This window comes from Patella vulgata, chromosome 3 (assembly GCF_932274485.2).
Source record: "Patella vulgata chromosome 3, xgPatVulg1.2, whole genome shotgun sequence".
Classification (NCBI taxonomy): Eukaryota; Metazoa; Mollusca; class Gastropoda; family Patellidae; genus Patella; species Patella vulgata.
In genome coordinates, this window is record NC_065881.2 from 15,989,302 (window position 1) to 16,010,114 (window position 20,813).

Here is a 20,813-nt window from a genome sequence, read left to right on the forward strand (position 1 = left end):
ACCAAATATAAATACAACGGACAAATACAGTAATTGACATTCTAAATAGCATTTTCGTATGGCAGGTTGAACCATAGCAATTTTATTTAATAACCAATTTATTTCTCCCTATTTTTTAGGATTACTGGGTGACACGAATGTACAAACAGCTTGTAGGCGATCGCGTTTTCAAACTGAACGGCAGTCCAAATGTAAACCTTCGTTATTATGCTCATTGCACCAGATATCCCAGGTACGTATCTTAATATATGGTTCTATCAATAGGAAGTCTTACAGAATGGAATATGTTACGTTGTGATTCTGGTTATTATTACACAATGGGTGGACAAGGACAGTTGTCTAGTCGTTCGGATGGGACGAAAAACCGAGCTCCCGTGTACACATTTGCGTGCACGTAAAGATCCCTTGGCAGTTGGAATTCGATATAAGAGTAGGCCGTAGTGCCGCTGTCTGGGCAAAAGTTCCATCATAGCACAATGTATGGCGTATGCCCGTCTTCATTAGCCCAGTTCGGAGCAGAAAAGTAGGATGTTAAACCCCATTTCATTTCATTTTATACACAATGGGTATAAAATGGGTATTGTTTTTCTAGTGTAACTCTATGAGGATATTCTAAAGGTATAGGGAATGCGTTATAGGTAATAGTAAATGCAGTAGGCTACAGGTATAGGCTATAAAAAAGATAAAATGAAATGGAGTTTAACATCCTACTTTTCTGCCCTGAACGGTAATGAAAACCGGCATACACCTTACAGTCTGCTATGAAGGAAAGTTTGTTGTCTGCTCCAAACGGTTAATGAAGACAGGCATACATCTTACAGTCTGTTTTAATGGAAATTTTGCGCGGACAGCGGCGCTATATATGACCTACTCTAATATCGAATGACAGCTGCCAAGAGATCTTTTACGTGCAGGTAAATGTGTACACGGGACCTTGGTTTTTTGCACCATCCACACGACTATAAGTTGTCCCTTGACAGACCCTCTATCCTTCCCCACCAACATGGGGGAACCATGCTGGAAAATCCCGATGGACTTTCTCGAAAACAGGACCTCCAGGATAGCAACGTCTTGCGCACAAAGCCACCATGGATCCCCTAGTAAACGAAGTGTAACACAGTTTGAATCGTTGTTGGTTACAGTAAAAGATATGTTATCATATATGTGATGTGTTATAGGTTTTAGTAAAGGAGGTATTGGCGGTATCTAATATTTTAGTTCTTTATGATAACAAATATAAAAAAATATAATATAAAACACAAATTTATATGGAAAACAACCACTGACTTTATTTCACGCTACGTTTCAACAAGTTCATCTTGTCGTTCTCAATTGAGAAAGTCGGTGATTGTTTTCCATATAAATTTGTGTTTTTATATGATATGTTCAATTACTAAATGCTGTATAAGGATTTAATAACACTTAATATGTTATGTCGTAGTAAGAGGAAGTGTCATAATATTTGACTTTTGTAGTTATGAGTTATAATAAAGAAAGTGATATGTGATATATTTTAATATCACATGCTTGTGTTATATTTTAGTCCCTTGGGTTACGCTAAAGGAAGTGTGACTGTATATTTAATGAATCTAGGAAGTAGTGCAATAACTGTTAATATTAATGGTGCCAGTAACCAACATCTGTATATGCTATCTCCTGGAGATAATAACGGTCTGAGATCAGCGTGAGTAATTCTATACTTTTTATTTCCTGATTTATTCTGTCAGTGCTTATTCTTTAATTACATTATATATATTTCTAATAATGCACCGACGATTGAATTCTTATGGTGTATGGAGGAGAATCGCTGCGAAAATACTAACGTGGTAAACCGGCCTTTTCATGCGATAGAGGATGTTGGATAAGTACTAAAATAAGTACGAATCTATAATTTAAATGCAGATAAACTCTTGAATTGAATATCGACTTCGTGGATCATTGTTTCAAAAATTCATGACCAGGGAACAGCTTTTGCAGTGGGTGGTAATCAAATGTAAAACTGTGTCTCTGATTAAGGAGGATGGGACGAATTTTTTCTGTGCGCATTGTTTTCAAATATAGTTTTGAAATACTCTTAATGCACTTTGTTATTGTCGTTCACAACGGAAGTAAAAAATAAATACGTCTCTTGTTGAAACACAAACTTTTGTTTTCAACATTCATATCTTTAAAATAATTTTCTTCAGGTACATAAAACTGAATGGCAATGTACTCAGGATGACAAGTGATTCCTATATACCACAGTTTACTCACGTGCAACACAGAGGATCTGTAAGGGTGGAAGGTTATAATATGGGTTTTATCGTTTTAACTGATATCAGAAAAGTAGAATGCCTGTAAACATAATACCTGTAATAATAAAGTTTCGAAAATATATTCACGTTTCAGGTTGTAAATCATCGGACTATTTCCATACTCCCCGCAGTGTTTCGTTTGATTAGAGCTAGTCCCACCAAATACTGCTGTAATGGAAGCAAATTTCTGTTCCAAATTATGACTGGTCAATAGTCCGATTAACAACCAATGTCATTTTGCTGTACTTGAAATATATTTGATTTTTTTTTAAAACAATATTCAGGTTGTCTGAATGGGATTGGGGAACAGGCATAGCCTATGTAAAACCCCTCTCCCTAAATAATTTGTATATATATATATATATATATATATATATATATATATATTTGATTTAACGGGAATAATAGACACACTCCCTCAAAAGCTCAAGTATCAAAAGCCAATCCAGCAATGGGCAGAGAGAGATTTCTCGGGTCATTGCTTCAGGAATATGAACTATTTCAGTCTATTTGGTTTCGTTATTTTCATAGAAACTGATCAATGCAGCTATTTCTCGTCACAGTTATGGGACATGCAAGTGATAAAAAAAACCCATTAAATCTTTGGGATATTAATTGCGCATGTACCAATGTACATGTGCTATTCTGAAATGCTATTCATCTGGGACCGATTGTGCAAACCTGGAGTTAACAATCTGATTAAAGTACAGATCTATATTTCGTTTCGTTTTTATGCTTTCGATGGCCTACACTACATGAAGACTGATTATTGTAATAGTTTACTCTCTGAAATCCCACAAGCAGTTTCCGGCGTGGTTCCCCCTTGTCAGTGATGCAGGACGTTAAACCCCATTTCATTTCATTTCATTTCATTTCCCACAAGCAGTTCTAGCCAAGATCTACTCGTTACCTGCTGAAGCACGAATCAGATACAAAATACTATCATAAGTGTATAAATGTCGCAATAACGCAGATTCTTAATAGTTGTATGAACTCATAAATGATTACAACCCTATTAGACCCCCTCATTCTCAAAATAATCAGTCCCCAGTTGTTCCAAGATATAACTTAAAGTCATATAGGTATAGGTCCTTCAGTTCATCTGGCCCTAGATTATGGAATAAACTTCCACAACAGATGAAGAATCAACAGACTTTTATGTTTCGACAGTTTTACCAGCAGAGCTATTACTAAAGCGTTTTGAGCATGTGTCAACATGGATAATTATAGGACTCTATATAAAACCATATTAGTATTATTAAAAATGTTGGGGTAAAAACATGAACAATCTATGGAGGCTGCTCTACAAGACGGCTCCATAGGTTCTGCGTTTAAACAGGGCAAATAATATTCAGCCTGCCTGTAAATATATACAAAATATTTGAAAGTAACAATATGCACGTAATTTGTAGCCTACCTATCATGTCATCTTCGATTACATTCTCACGATAACAGTTTTTATTTTCAATTAACGACAAAGCACACTAAGTATTATTTTTCGGAGAATATCCGCGATGTACACGGTCCTTTCATTCAACAATACTACTACAATGGCACAATTATAATTTTAATAAAACTAATACCACCTATCTCAAATTGCAGTCAAATGAATACAAAGTGACAAATAAGTGTAATATTGAGTAGAGTGACTCTTTGGTAAGATATGACCTTGATTGTAACGCCCCACCCACTTACCAGCTCATATGTCTGAAGGCATTGGTAAAATGAAAGCTATGGGGACTGGTATCAGATGTTAGTATATGCGAATCAAGTAAGCAGTCCTGTCTCATGCAAGATATCTATCAGAAGATAGTCTCAGTGTTGAAGACTACCGACCGAGTTTTGTTTTGAGAATTTCATATATTTTAATAAGCGCCGCTCGTGTCTGAGATCTGTACCTAAGATTACTCACATGTGTAACGCCTCTTTGCTTAGGATGCCTCACAATTGACGAAAAATACTATTTAGATGCACATATTGGAGTAACAATATGATTGACAATCCTAATCTTCTACATTACATGTACAAGAATAAAGGTGAAATCTAATAGACACATACTTGCAAATATAATTCTTCTTGACATCATACGTATCGTAGGGTGAAGGTCCCTCTGGGTATAGCCCAGCAGCAGCCAATTTAAGGCTTAAACAAATTACTGCATACTTTCCAACACAATCTCTTTCAGCTGAAAAGTTTATCATCAGAATAAAGATAAATGAACCAGATACAAGACCAATCACCAATTTAAAAATTGATTACACAATACGTTTAAAGTGTGGCTGTTACAGCCATGCACGTCGATGTTATTTGAATATTTCTGAAATGATTATTGAATCATAATTTGGCTTTGTATAGGCCGCCCAGAGAGTTGTGTATTCAGGTCAGGATCGTTACTAGCTCAGAGCGACGAGGGGGGCGGGAAGTGTTTCCAGGGGTGCTGTAAAATTGACGTAACCAGATGTCAGCCTTTTTACGCAATAAATATGTTTTATTTATCGTCTCTACTGATATGGTAATACCTTTCCCCCACTCCACAAATTATATGAGTAACCTATATTTTTAGACCCGCGTGTAAACCCTGCGGACGTTTGGGCGAAATAGCTAGGAAAGACTTCTTGGGTATTAAAAAACAATATGTTTTATAATACTTAAATTGTATATGTTGAAATGCTTGTAGATATTATTTTATAAACTTAGTGTTTGTGTATCGGACATGAAGTACGTCTATGAGACCAGATAGTGTCACCATGACGATTTTGAATCCTGTCACTATGATAAGTGTCTTATAGACGATTTGGAAGCGTATACCAGGATAGTGTCATTTGGCCCCGCAATGCAGGATAGTTCATTTTGGCTTGCACGGAGAAACGTTTTATTCTAAAATCAAACATCGTCTCCACAGTCCATTTATCTCAATCTGTCAGTTAAATTTGAATTCTTACCAATACAAAATTCCTACTGTTTCACACAATGAACCCATAAATGACTGCTAACAAAAATAATTTCATTTCCCTTGTCACTTTTAAATGAATACATACTGCTGATAAATTTCAACTTACTAGGTCCGTCAATACAGAGTAGATCAAATGCTTCTTTATAATTCCTTGAAGAAGCTACCAGTTTCTTTTCGTTAACTGATGCACATCCTCTAAGTAGGTCAATGAAACAACCCATGGCTTTCTTATAGTTGTTTTTCATTGAACTGGAATTGATAATAGAAGGATTTGTAATACAATAATCATCCATTTGGGCTATGGAGGTCTCGAAGTAGACAATTGCATCGTGTATGTTTAAATTAGTAATTCGTTGGAAATTCATACCCTTGTGATGGCCAATAATGCGCCGTGTACCATTTTCTGGTATCCCCAGTGGCCTAGCTATTTCCGTTCTTCTCCACTAACCTCTGGGTTAATCTATTGGGTTGGGGTTGGGTGGGGGCGTTTTCAAGTTATCCGCCCTTGATGATTGTTCCATCGACCAAACCCATAAATCGTTAATTGTAAGCCGATAAATCGTTAGTTGGCAAAGGGAAGTAACTCTCATCGGGTAAAGTAAGCAAAACACAAAGCCTCCCCTTCAAGAGTTTAATTATACTAAATGCATATTTATTAACAAACAAATTATTTTATAATATGTTCATGAAGTGTGTGAGTTAGTTGTATTTTACGTCCGCTTCCACCGAGGTGATATCGCAGACAATAACCTGTTATGTATACATGGTGCAATATTTTACAATGTGATTAGTGAAAAAACGGATTAAAGAATTATTAGATATTTATATATATGTACAGAAGACAGTAAAAGACGGGACGAAACGTTTTATGACAAGTGCAAAATGAGATGAGTGCGAGCGGGTACAGACATACAAAACGAATATGGGAGAAAATATACATATTTTAAATAAGCTAAACATACTACAGATTTTGATAATACAATTAAATATAAATGAATTAGAAATATATACATTATTTACATAAAGCATTCAGTAAATGGACGTGAATATGTTTATCTACCCTTATAAAAACGAACTCGAAACGACTGGTTTGTAAATTGTTTTTTGATTGGTTCGTAGACTTTAGCTACAATCGATGCAAGAGCAGATACTTTACCCAGGGTAAGGTGGAATAGAACGGAATGAATACACTGGGGATACCGAAGATGTCTAAATCCCAAAAAGTAGGGGATATTTGATTTTGGGGGCATAATACTAAAATATGCAAATGACTACGAAAAAAGTCACTATAGAACCTAACAGAAGAAACATTTCCAGTTACATGTGACGCCCAAACGCACCAATAGCTACCGCATGGAATGCAGGTGATGCTTGGGATCATCATGGGGGTCCAACCCAAGATTTGCACGACTCTGACTTTGAATGTTACAGTCATTGTGGCATTGAATTCCAGGGTGGAAACATCAGTTTAATTGTTTTAGTGACCAGAAAACAAATTTTGATATGCGTCGGCTTACCCAAAATGAAAGGTTACGTGCCCTTGGCATGCTACAGATCGGCACAACACAGGCGGTTGTGGCGCGGACGATGAATGTTTCTCAGTCTGTCATAAGCAGGCTATGGTCCAGATACCGTGATACACAATCTGTACAGGACAGACCACGCTCAGGTCGACAACTCAAGCCCAGGATCGATTTATCCGTACCTTGGCCTTGAGAAATCGTGTCATCACAGCAAATCAGATCAGCGCTCGTCTTCAAACAGACACTGGTGTGAGAGTGAGTGGCCAGACGATTCGGATTCGACTGCATAGGGGTCACCTTCGCGCCCGACGTCCTCGCGTGATCCATTGTTTGAGAGATCATCACATTCAGGCAAGACGTCGTTGGTGTAGGGATCGTCAACACTGGGATAATCGACGCTGGAGCAATGTGATGTTTTCAGATGAGTCAAGGTTCACTGTTGATTTTTTGGACAGATGTAGGAGGGTGTGGCGTCGTCGAAACGAGCGCTTCCAAGACGTTAACGTCATCAGACATGATCGATTTGGGGGTGGTTCTGTTATGGTGTGGGGAGGCATCACTGTTGCTGGAAGAACGGCTTTACATGTTGTTGCAGGGCGTGTTACAGGCCAGTACTACCGGGACAACATCTTGGCAGTCCATGTTGTGCCGTTCGCACGACGTCATGGCCGCCGTTTCATCTTCCAGGATGACAACGCAAGATGTCACAGGGCCAGGATCGTTACAGGTTACCTCCAACAACAGAACATCACCACATTACCTTGGCCAGCACTGAGTCCCGACCTCTCCCCCATCGAGCATGTCTGGGACATGCTTGGACAGAGGTTACGTCAACGTCAACAACGTCCTGCCAATGTCCAAGCACTTGCTGCTGCGTTGCAACAGGAATGGGACAATCTGGACCAAAATGACCTTAGACGTCTCATTAGGAGTATGCCACGTCGGATCAATGCTTGTTTGGCAAACAGAGGAGGATTTACCCGTTACTGACTTGGTTGTGATGCTGTGGTAACTTTGCTGTTTGACCCCGGGTATCATTTTACCCTTATAATGGTCAGTCTGTGCCTTACTTAGTCTAACGATCATTTGGAATAAATCGATGAATGTGAACTTCATTTCATTTTGTCATTTGTTTCTTCGTCAGTTTCATTAGGTGACTTTAATAACACTTAAAAATCAAATATCCCCTACTTTTTTTGAATAGTATATTATAGCACGATGGTTGATCACCTTTGTTGTCAGCCCAGGTTTTAAAAAAACCCAGACAATTCCTCTCAGTTTCATTTTCTAAAATATGAAACAATGATGTCCAATGCTATTTTTATCTTGCAGAGACAAAAATTAGCTCCGGTATTATGTATCATCGGACTTAGCCACGTCCAGTTTTCTGACAGACATTTTGAAAACATTACCAAGTTCTTAATTTTGCACAAGTAAATGGAAACCATTTTACTTCAATAATTTGAACCTTAACAGTCATATTTGAATGCATAAGTCCAATGTAGAGAACACCCTCTTAATACTGGATGGAGGATTAGAGGAACATTTACACCCTTAGCATATATATTATTTAGACTTTTAGCTTATTACATGTGGCTAAGTGGGTAAGACGCTGTCTCGCTAGCCTGGAGGTCGGGTGTTCGATCCCTGCATTGGCCGAGAAAGTTCATCCAGATTTTCCGGCGTGATTCCCCTTGTCAGTGATACAGGACGGAGGGTCTGACAAGGAAAGATGTCTAGTCGTTCGGATGGGACGAAAAACCGAGGTCCCGTGTACACATTGGCGTGCACGTAAAAGATCCCTTCGATATAAGAGTAGGCCGTAGTGCCGCTGTCCGGGCAAAATTTCCCCCATAGCACACTGTATGGCGTATGCCTGTCTTCATTAGCCCAGTTCGGAACAGAACAGTAGGACGTTAAACTCCATTTCATTTCACTTCATTTTAGCTCATTACATGATAACTGGACATAGAAAGTGAGCATGTATTGTGAGCGATGGCTAAGATATTTACCAAACGGATCAAGGAGATAACATATTAAAACGGAGTTTAATGCTAATGAAACTGAGCATACACCACGCTATGTATTTGGGGGAACATTAAGTGCCTGTCATACCAGACCCCTTCCAACACTATTCTAAGCCACCATGGTCCCAACTCTTTAAAACACGGAATATCCTCCCAACTGACAGACGACAGAGTTAATATTTTTAATATTTATTAATAAATACCCGCATATTACAGTTGTATTTTGAAGGAACAACAGCTGTACGTGTGGCAGTGTTCGTATACCCATTCCTACCAGACCATTATTTGTATTACATTCTTTAACTTTGGACTGAAAGTCGGCACAAGAACTGGTATCCAAAAGTCCATTAACAGCATAACCTGAAAAGCAAAAATACGAATTAATATCATTATTATTACATCGGTTTTAATGTTCAAAATGGTAACTTTAAATGCCCAATGACACTCCCAACATCCGGTTCAGAATTAATATGTTGACAGAGAGACTAATGAAGATAATCACTAAAAAAGTTGTCATATATGACCAATAAAAAGACGATTCGTCTACAAGAAAACTTTATATGTCTTTATGATTAATTTAAAAGATAAATCAGTAAAGATGGTTCACTAGAAATTGTATACGGATCTATGGACGATTGTAACACTGTTCATTAAATGTATGCGTAGTAGAGGGATGCATCACAAAAAGAGATTGAAAAAACATTCCTCCACCACAGCAAGGTGGATTATAATGCGCTGCATTTATTTTGTAAGAAAGCAACGGGGATCCAAAATTAACCTAAAATGTTACAAATTCAAGAAAAATGAAATAAAAAGGGTGGGGTTTACCTTGCTGCGGTAGATGCATGTCCAGAACTTTTTTTTAAATCAACATTTGTTCGCAAAAATTTGATTAGAAAACAGGCATGATCCTATACAAATCGTAAATATATATTTTAAAATTATGGAAGTAAACAGGAGGCTCAGTGCGTATTCTACGCAAAATTTTACTCTAGAAAAGTTGGGCCTGGTATTGTGCCCTGGTATTGAGCTTAAGACATTGCGTAATATATTGTAAAAACATTCGGGCCTCACGGCCCTCATGTTGTTACAATATATTACTTAATGTCTCGCTCTCGACCATTAAACAATACTTAACATCTATTTCTATGTAACCCCTCACTGGTTTGCATGAATAAAATGAATAGTCAGACCTTTTATGCCCCTTAACATGCGTAAAAATAAAACAGATATTTGGGTAACGTCCTTGTTGAACAAGTATGCCAATAATAATATACTATTCAAAAAAAGTAGGGGATATTTGATTTTGGGGGCATAATACTAAAATATGCAAATGACTACGAAAAAAGTCACTATAGAACCTAACAGAAGAAACATTTCCAGTTACATGTGACGCCCAAACGCACCAATAGCTACCGCATGGAATGCATGTGATGCTTGGAATCATCATGGGGGTCCAACCCAAGATTTGCACGACTCTGACTTTGAATGTTACAGTCATTGTGGCATTGAATTCCAGGGTGGAAACATCAGTTTAATTGTTTTAGTGACCAGAAAACAAATTTTGATATGCGTCGGCTTACCCAAAATGAAAGGTTACGTGCCCTTGGCATGCTACAGATCGGCACAACACAGGCGGTTGTGGCGCGGACGATGAATGTTTCTCAGTCTGTCATAAGCAGGCTATGGTCCAGATACCGTGATACACAATCTGTACAGGACAGACCACGCTCAGGTCGACCAAGGGCGACAACTCAAGCCCAGGATCGATTTATCCGTACCTTGGCCTTGAGAAATCGTGTCATCACAGCAAATCAGATCAGCACTCGTCTTCAAACAGACACTGGTGTGAGTGTGAGTGGCCAGACGATTCGGAATCGACTGCATAGGGGTCACCTTCGCGCCCGACGTCCTCGCGTGATCCCTTGTTTGAGAGATCATCACATTCAGGCAAGACGTTGTTGGTGTAGGGATCGTCAACATTGGGATAATCGACGCTGGAGCAATGTGATGTTTTCAGATGAGTCAAGGTTCACTGTTGATTTTTTGGACAGACGTAGGAGGGTGTGGCGTCGTCGAAACGAGCGCTTCCAAGACGTTAACGTCATCAGACATGATCGATTTGGGGGTGGTTCTGTTATGGTGTGGGGAGGCATCACTGTTGCTGGAAGAACGGCTTTACATGTTGTTGCAGGGCGTGTTACAGGCCAGTACTACCGGGACAACATCTTGGCAGTCCATGTTGTGCCGTTCGCACGACGTCATGGCCGCCGTTTCATCTTCCATGATGACAACGCAAGATGTCACAGGGCCAGGATCGTTACAGGTTACCTCCAACAACAGAACATCACCACATTACCTTGGCCAGCACTGAGTCCCGACCTCTCCCCCATCGAGCATGTCTGGGACATGCTTGGACAGAGGTTACGTCAACGTCAACAACGTCCTGCCAATGTCCAAGAACTTGCTGCTGCGTTGCAACAGGAATGGGACAATCTGGACCAAAATGACCTTAGACGTCTCATTAGGAGTATGCCACGTCGTATCAATGCTTGTTTGGCAAACAGAGGAGGATTTACCCGTTACTGACTTGGTTGTGATGCTGTGGTAACTTTGCTGTTTGACCCCGGGTATCATTTTACCCTTATAATGGTCAGTCTGTGCCTTACTTAGTCTAACGATCATTTGGAATAAATCGATGAAAGTGAACTTCATTTCATTTTGTCATTTGTTTCTTCGTCAGTTTCATTAGGTGACTTTAATAACACTTAAAAATCAAATATCCCCTACTTTTTTTGAATAGTATATTTAATATAAAGAAGACGGTGTGTGAAATTGAATACGTATGTATGACATCATCATCATTTATACATTTGGATTATGACGCCACTTTTAAATTTTTTAATAACCCGAAGCCTTTATATGAAGGGTGTTTGATGTTTCACCGGTGTCCTCTTACAAGATAAATCTAAAAATATCAGATAAATTTAAACATAAAATGGTCCCGTGATGCATAGGCGTTTTCCTGCTATAATTCCAGCCCTCGAATACAGTAACTTCAATATGGTCCAATATATCCTACCTTAGGCGACTTACCTGAATCCCCAAACAACCGGACTCGCGGCCCCCGAGAAAGTTTTGAAAATTTAACCACCGCAAATGCGTTTTTTCTGCTTTTCTAGCCTTTGAATTAAGAAACTTCGAGGTTTCCAATCGGTTTGCAACCGAAAACCCACTCTATGCCGACGTGAATTCCAACCATCAAATCAGACTTACAGCTGCATTCACACATAATAACCGATGCCCGTAAAATGTCGAAAAAAGTAGAGTGGTTTCAGACTAAAAGCTTTAATCCATAGTAAATTCAGTACAAATTCGTGGTATTTAATTAAAAGAAAAGTACAATTAGTGTTTTATTAGATTTCGGCCACTTTACTTTGCCAACTAGATGAAATAATAATGTTTGTTTTCATTTCAACTGTCTGCCCGAAAAGTCAGATTGCCCGAAAGTTTGGGGGGGGGGGGCAGTCGCCTGCTTGTTGATGAGTTGCTTGTCGATGAAAGAAGATGACGGTTAATCTATCAAGAACAACAGGGCTCCTTTGGTTAGAATTATAAGATAGCTACATAGCTTATGTTGAAAGATTACGCGCCGTTTTCCAAAATTTTGCCGAAATGTTTTGAAGGACATAGACTACCTGTCCCAAATTGAAAATCCAGAAAGCCTAAGGCAAATCATAGCAGGTTTACCCCGTGACACAAGAAAAGGATGGCGAAGCAATGTAGATAACATTACCGTAATGTTTGATAGAGAAATCAAGTAAAAGACGTTGTTGGGAGAGAATCAAGAAATTCCAACCATCTAGTATTTGGCGATATCAGTGATAAGAGAAAATCAGACGTAGAAAACAAAATCTAATATACTAGTAATCAAATAGGAATTAGTTTTGCTACCCTTGCTGATAGTTATTGTGAGTGTAATCATTACTCAAATGGGAAGAATATGTTTACCCAACATGTTTGTCCTCAATAGTCTGAATACAGACCAAATGTTTTTTGTCTCCTTTGTAAAGGTTGTCACTATATAGACGAATGCAGAGCAATGAACTAATTAAGAAACATAAGAACATGTGCAAGAGGCGCAGCAAACGACACACAACTGTGGTACATCAAGCATAGTATGCGGTTATAAATGGTCTTATCAACACAAATTCCTAAGCCATTAGCTTGTCAATATTAGCTGTAAGGATCAAGTCACCTGATGGTTGATACAGTCTCAATGGCTAAGCAAGACTCGAATTCAACCTTCTGTACAGATGACATAATCGAAAAATTGGGAATAAAAGGCAATAAAACTCAATTTCCTCTAACTTCCAAGGAAACGGAACATAGTCCACAGAAAGCAGTATTTTATAAACAATGTTTTTATTCAAATTTGAATGCCCATCCCATCTCACCATCTGATGATAAGGATAAAGCACACGACCGTAACCCTTCTTTCATAAAAAAGTGATTTTACAATTTTAGGTTGATGAAATTTGTTTCCATGAAAACACAAAAAATATAGATCCAAGAAATTTCTGATAAGCAAAAGGAATATAGGTTGATGCGTGTACAAAGTTTCATAAACTTTTACGATTAATGAGATATACTCCGGGAACAAAATTGTACACCAAAAACTAAATAACATCTGTTTCCATGGAATTATTACATCCGAGAAATTACAAATCAGCTAAAGGCACAAGAACTATAATATGTAGAGATGTGTGCAAAGTTTCATGAAGGTATCTTGAACGATTTATGAGATATGCCCCGAAAACTAAATTGTACACCAAGAATAAAAATTCTAGAAATTCCTAAATAGCAAACGGCACAACTACTGCAATAGGTAGATGAATGTGCAAAGTTTCATAAAGATATCTTGAACGGTTTATGAGATATGCTCCGGAAACGAAATCAGGACGGACGGAGGAAATGTCATTATCCCTAACTTCGTTCGGCGCGGGATAATAATTTATTTGAAGGGCATTAGATAAGGCTAAACAAAGAGTTGACAGTTTTTGCTATAATAGTTTTAAAAAAGATAATGAAAAATGAATATGCTGAAAATTTCAGTCAAACTCTTCACTTTGAACTTAGATACTAACGATTTAATTTTAGGCTAGCCCCGATCGTCATTACTACCGTTGTTACGATAATTAACAAAGTCTCGATTATCTATTTTTACGGTTATTTCATTCACCACAAAACGTATTCAAATCCACTAAATATCGCAGGCATCCGGGGGCATCGAGAGTTTGGAACATAACAACGCTGCTTTTAATTGCGGTATAATGTTTAACCTTGATGTATATGTTCATATGCGCATGTCTTGGCTGAGTTTAATGAATATCATTATCCGCTAAAGCTAAGCAGAGTTGAACAATTTTGGACAAGATAACTTTGATTCTAACTGCATGTTAAAGAATGATGGAACTTAGTGTATAGTTTCAATACCAGGAAGTTCATAAACTTGCGTGGGTTCGATCGTGAACATTTCTGCTTAGACCAAGTAAAGATAATCAGTTTGATTGCTCGATACTTTTCAAAAAGATAAATGTGCAAATAATTAGTATCTGTCATCTATTTATATTGGGATTGCGGTGCGGGACACCAGCCTCGCTGTCGGATTGTGTTTTAATGAATCGCTACCATAACCACGCACCAACGTAACAACAAACCACAATGGGAGGAATAAAAATAATAACAATTCCTTATTAATGAAATCGAAAGTGAAAATTAATTTGAAGAATGCGGGTTTATTTTTCTGTCATAATTTGTAAAAAATAAATACTTCTAGATATGCCTTACATTAGTATCCGTTTAATTAAATTTAATGTTTTAATTTGCTTCCCGAAGTGTGCATTTATCTATATTACATTTTAATTTTATGTCCACGGATACAGCCTTACTCACTCACCCACCGCGGACCCCCTAGACATTTTAAAGCCAAAACTGAAATGGATAAAATATTTATCGCATTGAATTTATTAGATCACTTATTCACATCAGATTAACAGAATTTAGCACATTTTTACAAATAAATAAAAGCGAGTTAGCCATACATCTTTTCGAAATTTAAGATTAACATTAAAAGTGGCCGAAAGGTGTTAAAGAGCCTTTAATTCATACAATTAATCAATAAATTGCTAGTTCAACAACATTTTGTTATCGATGTAAGAGCGGCTAAAAATCTAACATAATTCACGTCAACAACGACGCTGAGAGAGAGAGAGAGAGAGAGAGAGAGGGGGGGGGAGAGAGAGAGAGAGATGTTTTAACGTCCACTCGACACAAAATAGATCATTTCAGGACAAACATATGGTTTAAAAATATATTTTTTTAAATGTTATTGAGTCTATATTCATTTTGGAGTTGATGTTTAGATTGTAAAATCCGAATTAATTGTTTTACTTAAACCTCATATGTACACAAACCTCATATGGCAAACTGTTGGTATGCACTTACCTCCATTAGCCAACAGTAATAAAATCTGAAGAAACATCCTGTAAAAGACCGTATTTCTTCGAGTAAAAGATTAAAACGTGCAGGTTACTTCGAAACGGTTGCTTCAAGTACAATTCGAGGGTTGTGCACAGGTTGGAGTCACATGAAGATATATGGCATTGTATTTATATTGAAACCAGTTTTAGTCTGAAACGAAAGGGGCGGTTACCAGAAAGATACGCCCACTTGAGGAGAATTAATAAAGTTTCCGGATGTTTTCTAGAATTTATTTCGCAAAAGGAAAAAAAAATTAATATTGCGAGCTTATTAATCCACACGGAAGTCTTCCCTAACAGTGATTGATTGTAGCGGTCTAGTAAATATTCACAACTGATCAGTGTGTAGAGTTTCAACTAAAACTACTGCAGTCTAGAATACAAAACAACAAAAAATCCGGGATCAGGTAACATAATTTTTTTATGTAATGAAGGTTGTCTGTATTCTTTTAGTATAAATTACATCCTTCTCCTGCACGATGAAAAGAGTCTAATCTTTCATAACGTTATATTTTGCTTCTTTTTTTTAGAAAATGTTACTTATTTGTTTATGTAATCTTGATATGGATGATATATGCAGAATTTGGTGACATTAAGAAATTTTACCTACTAGAATGAAAATAATTGAGGTGAAGTGGGGTTTTATGTACACAGTTAAAAATAATAAGGAAGTTTACACCAATTCGGGTGGCAACTAGTTGCCACCTAAATAGGGGTAACTCCTAGCCTTTAGTGGTGTAAACCGATAACACCCAACTAGTGTAGAACATTACACCAATTCAGGTGTAAACTAGTTGCCACTTCCAGTAGTGTAACCTGCCTGATGCACTCAGACAGTGTAATGTTACATATAAATAGTTTACACCCGTGGGTGTAGATTAAGCATTATCCACTCAAGGATGGTTTGTAAATTACACTTCCATTTTAATTATTACACCAACACGGGTGTAATTTGTTTTGTTGGATATTTATTTCAAGCCAACGACTTCTAAGTTCAGAAAACTTGAAATTGGCTATCGGTCTCCATGATAATTAGTATAGAGCGTTTAGCCCGACCCAGATTACATATAGCCTGTCGGCTACCGTGTTTCATTTTACAATGACATTAAATTGACAAATACCCATCAGACTGATTCAAATTCAACTGCTGATGGGCAATTAGACAATCTTGGCTGAATAATGTGGTTTATTTATTTATGTACCTCAACTGAATCAAGAATTATTAATTAAAGATACATTATGGGAGATAAGATAAAGAGATGGCAGTTCTCGCTATAATAGTTAAAAACTAGATAGTGTAAAGGTAATTTGCTGAAAATTTCAGTCAAATTGATCCACTATAAGCCGAGAAAGAAGCCGGTGAATTTTTTGCATAGTCTCGGTTATCATTACTAAAATAGGAATCTAATCCAGCCTACATCGAAGGCTAGCCTTGACATCGAGAGTTTATTATGGTCTGGATAAGTTAATTAATGTCTAATTGATAATTTAGATAACATTTCAGGCCTAAAGAAAGACTTGTAATAAGCAGATTTTGCTCTTGCATAATGCATGTTTAAGATTTTGTACTTGGTAATATTTTGGAACATTTACACGTCTTTAAGAGTATACATGCTAAAATAATCTATACTTTACTCGTTATGAGTAAACACTCTAAAATGAGTTATAGTTGTGTTACTAGTGCAATTAAAGCCATATTTAACAAAAAAAAACTTAAATTGGAGTACACAAATATTTTTGTAACGCATCTTATTCGTAGGAATGTTTCCCTAAAATAATTACACCTGTTGGTGTAAATGGAATGTAACGCTTGTATAGGGGTAGCTCAAACCAAACACCCATTAGCGGCTACAATTACACCTATCCTGGTGTTCAGTACTCATGAATATCGATTACACTTTTGCAACCCAATAAACGCTGTAAAATTAACGCTGTTCTATGATTTATTCCCCAATAATAGTTACACCCTTTGGTGTAAATGGAGTATAACACTGGTTGTAGTGTAGCTTATCCAAAACACGCCACAATTACACTTATTCAGGTGTTTAGTAGTCATTAATATCGGTTACACTTGTTAGGTGTAGTTCTTTTAGTCGGTTACCCTTGGAAAGGTATTACATTTAAACAAAGGTAGCGGTGGTGTAAAGTTTACACTTAATTTACACTGCTTATAGTTTTTAATTACACCCATTTTTAACAGTGTACTGTTTTTTTGCAACTGGGATAATACAGACTTGCATACGTCGTGTAGTTTTCTATGGGAAAGGTATTGCTCAGATAGCCGCGTTGCCGCCTACGCTTTGTAGAATTCCAACTGCCAAACCGTGTTTGAAGTACATGTCAACGTGTTTTAAAACAACAACGTGGTTTTTCACGCCATCCACTGATGATCTACCCTGGATCCCAAAATGGTCCGGATAATCGCGGTGACAAGTTCGTGAGCCAGTGAGTAATGGGCCATTTACACGGAGTGCGTACGTGACTACTGCCCAAACTCCCCCCTCCGGACATTCGGAGATGAAACTGGCACATAGACGGCACATTTGACCGTGTATGACATTTGACTTCACGATCTGGTTGGGTAATTACAATCGTTCACTTGAGCTATTTCCAAACATTCGCCCGAGAGGCAATCTCTATGAGAAAGACATTCCGACCACGTTCCGTTTAAATAGTAGATAAATCAATTACGGCCAGATATGCGCGGATTGTAAACGACCCTTCATACAGTTGCCGCAACCATACAATGGACCTGACGTACACAACACTCTTTGGGGAAGTTGAAAAACTTACAAATACCATATTTGGACCAGTGACAGCTAACAACAATACCAGCATCTTTGTCTACAGGATGAACTGCATAGTTTAAGCACAGCTAAAGTATCTGGCCATGTCCTTTTAAAATAATGTCACACAGAGTATATACATTTAGAGTCTAAATAAAGCACCCCAGTGAATATCTAAACTGGGGATATGTGAATGGGCATATAAGTATATAGGACACCAGAAAGAGAAGTAGGTAAGACGCTAGCTCGCTAGCCTGGAGGTCGGGTGTTCGATCCCTGCATTGGCCGAGAAAGTTCATCCATATTTTCCGGCGTGGTTCCCCCTTGTCAGTGATGCAGGACAGAGGGCCTGACAAGGACAGCTGTCTAGTCCTTCGGATGAGACGAAAAACCGAGGTCCCGTGTATACATTGGAAATCACGTAAAAGATCCCTTGGCAGTTGGAATTCGATATAAGAGTGGGCGATGGTGCCGCTGCCCGGGCAAAATTTCCCTCATAGCACACTGTATGGCATATGCCCGTCTTCATTAGCCCAGTATAGGAGCAGAACAGTAGGACGTTAAACCCCATTTCATTTCATTTTCATTTCCTATGCGGAACGTCTCTACCGTTTACCATGCGAAGGTGATCGAAAAGCTTAAAGCTCAAACTTCAAAATCTGAATCACCGATATACAAAATGAGATGAAATGTTGTTTAATGTCGTACAGTCCTGCTCCATCTGTTCTAATGAAGACGGACACGGGCCATACAGTGAGCTATGAGAGATATAAGAAAAATAATGTTAATTCAAACCCTCTTCATCCATTCTAGACCAAAAACCAACATAAATGGGCATGCAAAAGGGGAGAAAAGAGACACAGAGAATTGCTATAAATAGACGAACTACAATTTCTGCTCAGACCTCTGGTATGGCGGCAGGTGTATATATTTAACTATTTTTATTAAATGTAATTAACTGGACATAGCGGACTATAAAGATAAATTACGGCAATCAGTCGTGAGCTCGCCAACCAGACTGAATTGAAGAAAGTTTGCGTGATGTTACATAATGACAGATGTCAACTGTACGTTATCGTGCCATCTTGACATATGAAAGCAGAACTGCTTTTTATATCCTCCTGTCTGCTATCGACACCCAAATTGTCCTTATCATTATCATATAAACTTATGGCTGGCCTGCAAAGCAATTTGTACTGAAGGCATGATGTAGTATAGCCATCTGCATAATCTCTTCGATGATCCTTTATCTAGAAAGGGATTATAAGCAGAAATCATACTGAGATTATTCAGACTAGAGGAAGGCGTCTAGAAGTTAACTTGGGACAAGGCAGCGGCCATGTAAGTTATTTGGGAGTTGAAACCCAATGGTGTCAAACCAAGCTAGGACCATGGCTCCCTCAACACAAGCTAATTACGGAGTCTTTAACTAAAAGAATAGTAAAAGTAACGTTTGAAGTTAAACCAGTGTTGTCATAAAGAACTTTACATAAAGACCCAATACTGTAACAGTGGACCAATGACCGATATCCCCCTCCCCCACGGGTAATGACCTCACATCCACCACACAACAAAGTGCGAATTACTGACGTCGGGCAAAAACTACCACTCACACTATCGTTCAAACACGTTTTTATGGCCATTAAAAGGCTTGGGATGCCTTTGCACAACAGAAATTTAACGGGCCGTTAACAAATGACACGTTAGCTAGATAACGATCCGTTAGAGTTGGACGAATCGTTGAAATAACTTAGTTTTAAGCCACCGGCCACTGGTTATTTCAAGAAATCAGAAAAAAGAAGATTTGATTAAAACATGGCCTTGTATGCATACATAGATTTGCAGGCTACCAAAGACGGTGTACATAATGAAAACAAGTAAACGTACAGACCAAGGCATATATCTTGCCTACTAGTATACAACCCAGTGGCGGATTTAAGGGAGGGGGCTCTTTACTATTAAATCGATTAAATAAATCCTTAGGTGTCGATGCCTTCACCCATGGACCGTAATCCAGGCACTAACCCTGAACCAGTCAATGTAAAGGTCCATCTTACCGCAGGCCCGTAAGTTGTCGACATACATTGTCCGTGAATTTTACAGCACCCCCGAAAACACTTCCCGTCCCCCTCTTTGCTTTGAGCTAGTTACGGCCCTGTCTTACAGACACCCTTTTTTCGATAAGAATGCACCCACCCTGTACAAGGTAGAATATTGTCATTGACATGATATAATAATACTGATCTAATTATGATTACCTGTTTATCTATCTTCGTATAGACCTTGATCTATATAGGTGTATATATCAAACGTAAGTCTACCCCACATTTGATAACATTATCCTATCCTGTGACTTAGTTTTTTGTTATGAACCACAATCGATCAATGTGTTAGTTAGTGTGATTGAATGATATATCAGCATCATAATGAATATAGTTTCCTGTATAGTATTTTTATTTACCTTATTTATAAACCATGTTTATTTGGATGTCAGTATCGATCTAAGCAATGTGGCGGTTGTACAAAAAATAGACCCAAGATTTTTGGGCGTGACAATGGATTCCGGAGCTATTCAAAATCATTGGCACAACCTCAGCTTTACGTAAGTATTTTTCGGAAGTTGTCGCTTCAATCAATGTCGTACATGCGCGTACTGGTCTGCATCAGATAGGGTGGGCCCTCTGTCTT

At 38.1% G+C, this 20,813-nt stretch overlaps 2 long non-coding RNA genes across 2 annotated transcripts; one reads left to right on the plus strand and one right to left on the minus strand.

Annotated features, from left to right (window-relative positions):
- The first annotated feature begins 114 nt into the window (after positions 1-114).
- LOC126815812 (uncharacterized) lies at positions 115-2,376 on the plus strand. The gene is made up of 3 exons (XR_007678068.2): positions 115-232; positions 1,544-1,684; positions 2,187-2,376. It is a non-coding gene; the product is annotated as an uncharacterized LOC126815812 (long non-coding RNA).
- Positions 2,377-3,582: 1,206 nt separating this feature from the next.
- On the minus strand, positions 3,583-15,442 carry LOC126815813 (uncharacterized). Its single transcript, XR_007678069.2, has 5 exons — positions 15,305-15,442; positions 9,001-9,157; positions 5,354-5,496; positions 4,353-4,479; positions 3,583-3,654 (listed from the first exon to the last, which is right to left on the minus strand). It is a non-coding gene; the product is annotated as an uncharacterized LOC126815813 (long non-coding RNA).
- Between the last annotated feature and the right edge of the window lie 5,371 nt (positions 15,443-20,813).